At 41.5% G+C, this 7,619-nt stretch overlaps 1 protein-coding gene across 3 annotated transcripts in view; it reads left to right on the top strand.

The window, feature by feature from the left end:
- Nucleotides 1–7,619, top strand: part of PTGR2 (prostaglandin reductase 2) — a 96,766-nt gene that overhangs the window by 73,342 nt on the left and 15,805 nt on the right. For 2 of the 3 annotated variants that reach the window (XM_012724315.1, XM_004681704.2), the window contains exon 1: nt 3,046–3,112. The exons of the other annotated variant lie outside the window; for it this stretch is intronic. The gene's annotated coding sequence lies outside the window, so the exon portion shown is untranslated. Of the gene's footprint in view, nt 1–3,045; nt 3,113–7,619 lie in introns of those variants that run through there. 3 annotated transcript variants of the gene reach the window in all.

Genomic DNA, 7,619 nt, shown 5'->3' with positions numbered 1-7,619 from the left:
CAACAACAAAAATGAGTGAAGATATTAGTAACCACAGATTGCAATGGAGGTTTCATGAATGTAGCCTAGGCAAGAAGAAATCAAGCAAGCTAGTATAGATGGAGGGAGAAAAGGAGGGCAAGAGAAAAGAAAGAAAGAAAGAAAGAAGGAGGTAAGGAACAAGAAATAAGAGACCAAAAAAAGAAAAGCCTTCAAGGAAGAAAACTTCAAAATCCATATTTGTTTCAATATATTATCCAAAATGTAAAGTTTTAAATAGAAGAATGTGGGACTGCAAAGAAATAGGAAAGTATAACCAATACTTGAGGGTTTGGGCGGGTGAGAAGAACATACATAAAGCAGTTGAAGAAATGGTTTCTGTGTGTTCCCAGAGGTTAAATTTAGCAGGCAGATTTTAATGAATATGTGCAAAAACTAAACAAAACTATGTCCAAAGAATTAAAAGGAAAGCATGACAATAGTTGATCAACAAATTGAGTTTTCTCAATAAGGATACAGGACATTTTAAAAAAATTGAACTGAAGGGAAATTCTGGGACCACAGAGCACAAAACTGAAAAGAAAAATTGATTAGGGGACCCTCCTTGGTGGTGCAACCAGCTGAAGCACAGCACTTGAAGCTAGCTGCAACCACCTGAGTGGGAGTTTGATCCCCAACCATGGGGTGACCCACATGGTCAGACTTCTCCTGACCCGCCCGCTGTTCCCCTCCACAGTGTACTTCATCAGTCGGCCTATTCTGTTCCCCACTCTGTCTCTGGTGAATCCTCTCACTGCCCAGCATCTCTGGCCTGTACCCCAGTTCTGTATGCATAAATAAATAAATTTTTAAAAAAGAAAAAAGAAAAATTGATTACAGGGACTCAGCAGCAGATGTGAAAGTGGCAGAAATTAACTAGAAGAAAAACAAAAATAATTCAATCTTTAAACAGAGAAAATATGGAAGAAATGAAGAGGAATCCAGAAATCCATGGGACAATACTAGCATGCAATCACATATATAATGGTAGTTTCAGAGGACAAGAAATGGGTGAAAAAAAATTCAAAGAGTGGCCAAAGCTTGTTAAAGTTGATGAAAAACATTAATTTACACATCCAAGAAGCTCATTACAGGAATACTATGAACAATTTTATCCCAGTAGCTTCTTTCCAACTTATTAAGGCACACACTGACATCATAAAGTAAGACAGTCCTTATTGGGATGAAAAGCTCATGTACTCTTAATTGAATCCAATTCAAGAAGAAACTCAAGCAGATTTCTTTTCTTCTTTATAAGGAAGAAGTGAGAAAACAAAGAGCAAGGAGCATAAATCAAATATATTGATATTTAATCTTAATGTGATTGTTTATGTCAATGATGTTTTATTTTTTTAAAAGATTTATTTATTTATGCATATAAGAACTGAGGTACAGGCCAGAGGTGCAGAGGGTCAGAGGATTCACCAGAGACAGAATGGGGAACAGAACAGGCAGATCCACTGAAATACCCTGCTGAGGGGAGCAGTCAGGACAGGAGAGGTCATGTGCCTGGGTGGGGATCCAATTTGTGCTGCAGTGGCTTCTTAGTGCTGTGCTTTAAACCCCTTGTACCACCAGGGAAGGCCCAATGATGTTTTGTTTAAAAGATGATTTAGATCATTTCTACATCCTACACATATACTCAACATATAGTATAATATTTTGTAGTACAAGTTGAAGGTCTGTCTACAAGACAGATAAAAGAGATGAGTTAATGAGGGAATTTGCAAAGTAATATAATACTTCTAGTCGTTTCCTGAAGCTTTCCCAAAGAAGTAAACAAATTTAGAGGTGAAGTTATGAGGAGCTCCAACCTTTCCAATGAGTCTTACTCTCTCTCTCACCTTTCACCACCATCTTACATCTATTGAATTCCGTGATTTGTGTTGGATTATTAGCTCTGACAGAAAACATAAATAGCAATTATTACACCTGCTTGATTAATTCAGTTCTGTCTCTCTTAGGGTTGGAAGTCCTTGGGGATCCAAAGCTGTTCTAGGATTAAACCTTGCTCAATCCAGTTCAGCACAAAGGAGGCAATTAATAATTAATGAAACTGATGAATCAGCCTACACTGGGCTATTCATTTTTGTTGTATTTGAGATTCTTTGTGAAAAAGACTCAACTCCCTTGTAAAGATGTGGGAAGGGGTCTTGGGCCAGCACTCTGGAAAACGTTTTCAACTGCAGCACTGTCTCCAACCCAGCTGACGGGTGGTCCCATCGTAATAGCTCTTTGCTAGTCTCATCCATAAAAAGCGGGGCAGGGGTCTTTGCCAGTGGCGCAAGGGTTAAAGACAATGCTATCAAGCTATCATCAGCCACTGCAGCACAAGTTGGATCCTGGGCCAGGGAGCTGACTCTATACATAGAGTAGCAGACCTCTCCTCTGTCACCGGCGCTCCCCTCAGCAAAAAAAAAAAAAGAGGGGGGGAGGGGGTAGGTAGGTGGATGGTCTCTCTCGTGCAGTGCTGGAAAAAAAAAAAAAAAGTGAAAAAAAACAGAAAGAAAAGGGAAAATACCAGAGGGTTTCACTCATAGCAGGAGTCTAAAGGACCAGGCGAGAAAATAGTAATAATGAACAACTATATACCAGAGACATTTTACAGGGGTGGAGTGGGGAATGGCATAAAAAATGGGGGAGTGTGGGAGAGAAGTGCACTGGCCTGTGGTGATGGCACACGGGTGATTTGGCGATGGGAAGCCCACGGGGATTACAACTGAGATGGGAAAAGGCACAAAATGATGTAAAAATAAACTATTCTAGTATTAAAAACCAAACCAAACAAAAAACCACGAATAAACTTGCTTCGGGACTGAAATCAGGGCTCGAGTTTGAAGCATTTCCTTTGGGGGCTAGTCAGTAAAGACGGTGACAGGGATCCGATCCCCACAGCACTTGGTCCCAACCAGAGACTGGCCGTTAAGGCTCCGCACCCAGGAAGCGCGCTTAAACTTCAACAGCCCGCCCCTGGGGTGGGGGTGAGGAGCCGGGGCTAGTCGCGCGCCTGCGCACTCGGTCGGAGGGCCTAGGTCATCGGCGCGCCCGCACAGCCCCTCAAACAGCGCGAGACTTCCGCCCGCGCTCCCCCGCGGTGAGTGACGCGCGACCGCCGTCTGCGCCCTACTGCTGGGTCTGGGGCGCTCCTTGCCGCGTCCGGTGTTTGGGTGAGGGACGGTCAAGGAAATAGGGTGACTTCCAGACTACCTCCCGAAGCTACCGGCTTCTCTGGCGTTAGGATAGCAGGACACGAGGCTGCTAGAAGGGAACATGCGCTAGGAGTGGGGGAAACTGGATTCTGTTTGGGGGACAGTTAAACAGCCTTAGTTTGGGCTATAACTATGCTTAAGAAGCTCTTGGGACGTTTATTGAGACCTACTAAGTGCAGGCATGAAGGCTGCATAAATCATTGAACAAAGGAGACCTACAATTCTATTCTGGGCGCTTACAGTTTACAGTCCTGGGAAGTTAGTTTGAAATCAGGGACGGTAGACGTAGAGTTAAATGTTTTCGTGCGGGTGGTTGGGAATGGGAGCCTTAGAAGGTGAGGGAAGGAGGAATGGAAGACCCCTGCGGGAACCCCTGTCTAACAGACTCGGGGAATGAGGAGTAACCTGGAGGTTTGCATTTAATAGCGAGGCCGTGGTCACCAGCAGAGCCATTTATGGTCGAGTAAATTGAACAAGATTTTAAGAGTTTTCTGCAAAGGTCTAAGGAAGTTCATGTTGTGGAAACGATATGTGTTGTGTCCTAATGTCATTGTGACATTATTCAATCTGTCTGTGATTCCATAAAATGACGACAATGACACACCCTTAAAGAGATGTGGGTGGAGGGCAGAAAGGAGACAATGACTGTAAAGTCTTTGTTCCATTTCTCAGGACTTAGGAATGGTCAGGAAACAGACTGAGAAAGGGTTTTTCCAAGATCCCGTCTCATTAGAAGCAAGGCATGTACTCAGTGACCTTTCCTTAATACGAGGATGACCTGCACCAGAGTGAATTTTTCAGTTGATCAGTGATCTTGCATTATTTTGGAAAATTACTTAGTACAAATCAGGAACCTACTTGAGACCATCCCAGACAAATAGGTTTGCTTAATGTCAGTCACCAATAAAGTCCCCCCCCCATACTTTGGGATAGATTTAGCACCACCACCCCTCCTTTTAGATCTAGAACTTGGTGTATCATAGTTTAGATTTGAATTTTAGTATTAAATCAAGTTCTTTACATTTTAAATGTGTTGTGCTATCCTAGGATATTGTGATTATCCCACACTAATTGTAGTATTTATCACTTGAAAATTTTCTAATTCAGTACAGAAGGAAAGACTTTATTAATAGTGTACTTTTCATTGGATTACAAGTATTTGGACAAATCTACAGTGCCTATTTTATTTTTTTTAAAAGATTTATTTATTTACTCATACAGAACTGGGGTACAGGCCAGAGATGTGGAGGGTGACAGGATTCACCAGAGACAGAGCGGGGAGCAGAACAGGCAGATCTACGAAGTACACAGCTGAGGGGAGTAGTGGGTGGGTCAGGACAGGTCTGCCACACCATGTGGTCACCTCTGGGGCAGGTGGGGATCAAACTCATGCTGAAGTGGCTTTAGCTTCTTAGTGCAGTGCTTTAACCCGCTGTGCCACCAGGGAGGGCCTACAGTACCTATTTTAAAAGAATAAAGTGCACATTGAAAGTAATTAGAGACGAGAGCAAATATAAAGCTTCATTTGGAAATACTCATTTGAAAATCTTTTATAATGTTGTTAATAACTACTTAAGTTAGCTTTGAACCCAGCATCAATTTGGAAAAATTTGTTTTTTTTTTAAATTTGCTTTTTAATTGTTATGTAATTTACACACTAGATGGTTCAATAGAAAATTTTCTTTTAAAATTATATTTTGCCCTTCAAGACATTATGGGCTTTCTCAGAAGTGATGAAATAGGGTACAACAATACCTTTATTTGTTTTTTTTAAGATTTATTTATGCATGCATGCAAGAACTGGGGTACATGCCAGAGGTACGGGGTATGAAAGGATTCATCAGAGACAAGAGTGGGGAACAGAACAGGCACAATGACTGAAATACACTGCTGAGGGGAGTGGCAGGCAAGATAAGAGAAGTCTGCTTGCCTTGTGGTTCACCTCCCTGGCTGGGGATCAAATTGGTGCTGCAATGGCTGAGGATAGCTTCCCAGTGTTGAGACTTAACACCTTGTGCCACTAAGGAGGTCCTGGGTATAGCAATACCTTTAAAGACTTGCTGAAAAATTTGAACCTGCATCTAATTAAATATCCAGATCTAACTTACTTCTCAAGGTTGAGGGGAAGGGAGGTAGAAGCACAAAGTAAATGACACCATGAGGAAGAAATCAAAGGACAACCTATGGACAAAGGAATGAAGAAACATTCTTCAGCAATTAATGGCAAGAAATTAAAGGAGGGAGCACTCAAAATGTAGTATGCAGAGCTTGAATCCTGAGGAACCAACTATAGACATCTTGAGACATGTCAGGCAATTTGAGTGTGTACCAGGTAAAAGATGATTTTAGGGAATGACCTGCATTATTAATTCTCTTAGGTGTAATAATGATATAGTGTTTATTTAAAACAACCTGTTATCAGCCCTCCCTAGTGGCACAGTGGGTTAAAGCACAGCACTGAGAAGCTAAAGCCACTTTCGCATGAGTTCTATCCCCACCTGTCCTGGAGGAGATCCACATGGCGCGGCAGACCTCCCCTGACCTGCCCGCTGCTCCCCTCAGCAGTGTACTTAGTCGATCTACCTGTTCTGCTCCCACTCTGTCCTTGGTGAATCCTCTCACCCTCTGCATCTCTGGCCTGTACCCCAATTCTGTATGAATAAATAAATCTTAAAAAAAAAGCCTGTTATCAAAAAAATAAGAGTAAGAGTGTATACATGGGTAAGCAAAAGAAAGCAAGGAAGTATGTGACCCTAAAGCAAATATTTAATACAGAGATCAGAGGCTTAAAGAAAAGGATTAAAACCTAAAAATAGAAAAATCCAAATGCACTCAAGGAAATAGAAATCAGGCAACATGCTTCCTGCTTAGTCTTCCAATATAACACACAGCTGGACCTACTTTCACACACCCTGGTTGATATCATTTTGATCAACTTTCCACTGAACTCAAACTGGATTTAGTGCATTCAGTGATGGGTTTATGTCAGTGTATCTTTTGTATAACTATGTAGTGACTAGAATTGAGATATTGGGGCAGAAGTATCTAGTGACTCCAAAGATTGCCAAGGATCCAAAATTAGACTTAATACCTTGCACACACAAAGAAACTTGTGGGCTAGCTTCATGGTAGTAAAGAGACTAATACCCCACAAGTGCTACATTGTTGTCATCTTTAGCCAGATTTTACACCAATCTGAACACCCTTGGAATTCTCATCAGGCAAGTATCTAATCATAGCTACAACACTGAAGTGATAAATGCCAGAAAATTATGGCTGCTAACTCTTATACAACCAGGTTTTCCTGCCTTCCTTTAACCTACTTTTTCTGTAGTGACCAATTCGTTAAACAGGCTATGGCATGAATTGTTATTCTACTCTTCCATCTGCTCTATTATAAGCTGAGTATGGTTCAATACACTTATTTTTTTGATGTTTTGAAAATGAAATTTTATATTTAAAAATGTATTGCATCTTTGTAAATCAGGATTACTCACATTAAAATAAAAACAGTCTGTATCATAGAGGCAAAATTAAGGGAATTATGGCTGAATGAATGAAATGATGTATGGGATTATTTAAGAGGAAGCTGGGAAGTGCCATTTTTTAACTAGGCAATATTATTTCCAAAAGGAGAAAATGAATAGTGAGGACAACTAATCATTATTGTGCAACTAGTGACATTGTAAACATATACTTTACAAAAGTAAGGAAGTAAATGACATGAGTATTCATGCTCTTCATTCCATTTTCCTGAACTGCCACTAACACCAGATATGTAGTTCATAATTGGGAGCAGGAAAGGGTTTCTGTGGGGAAGTTGGACATCACTGTTTGGCTGTATATATTAAAAACTCTTTTTGGAGGAGTTTGTGAGGAAACTGGAAAAAGTAAGGACATGTGAGATCTGGAATGAGGCTTATGTTTCAGTCCCAACTCCTGTGATGTTGTAAGGGGGTGGCCCCCAGGTACTGGGGAGGTTCCAGGTTCCCTGCCCCACCCAAAGGAGGATGAAGCTGAGCAGGGAGGAGAAGAATCTGGAGGGGAGACTGAAGAAGAAGGAAACAGGATAGAGAGCAGAGAGACATGTGAAGAAGTTCTTGGTTCTTGCTCCTGGACTGGTTGAAACAGATGTGGGTGAGAGACCCATGGGGAGATTGACTATGGCAGCATTTGTCTTGATTTTGAATTTGCTCTTTTCCTCCCAGACCTGTCTGGCCATTTCTGACCCTTTTTCATGGGTCCCAGCCAGAAGGTGCTTTAGTCTAGTGGCAGCTTTCAGGCCTTGCTTTGGGCCAGTCCCCTTTGGGTAGACTTTTACCCACGAGGGGATGGGTAACTTTGGGTGTTTGAATTAGAAACAATATCCTTTATCTTTTCTATATTGCACAC

Source organism: Condylura cristata, unplaced genomic scaffold, assembly GCF_000260355.1.
Source record: "Condylura cristata isolate star-nosed mole 26May11 unplaced genomic scaffold, ConCri1.0 scaffold00013, whole genome shotgun sequence".
NCBI classification, from domain to species: Eukaryota; Metazoa; Chordata; class Mammalia; order Eulipotyphla; family Talpidae; genus Condylura; species Condylura cristata.
This window is presented reverse-complemented; position numbering and strand designations above follow the sequence as displayed.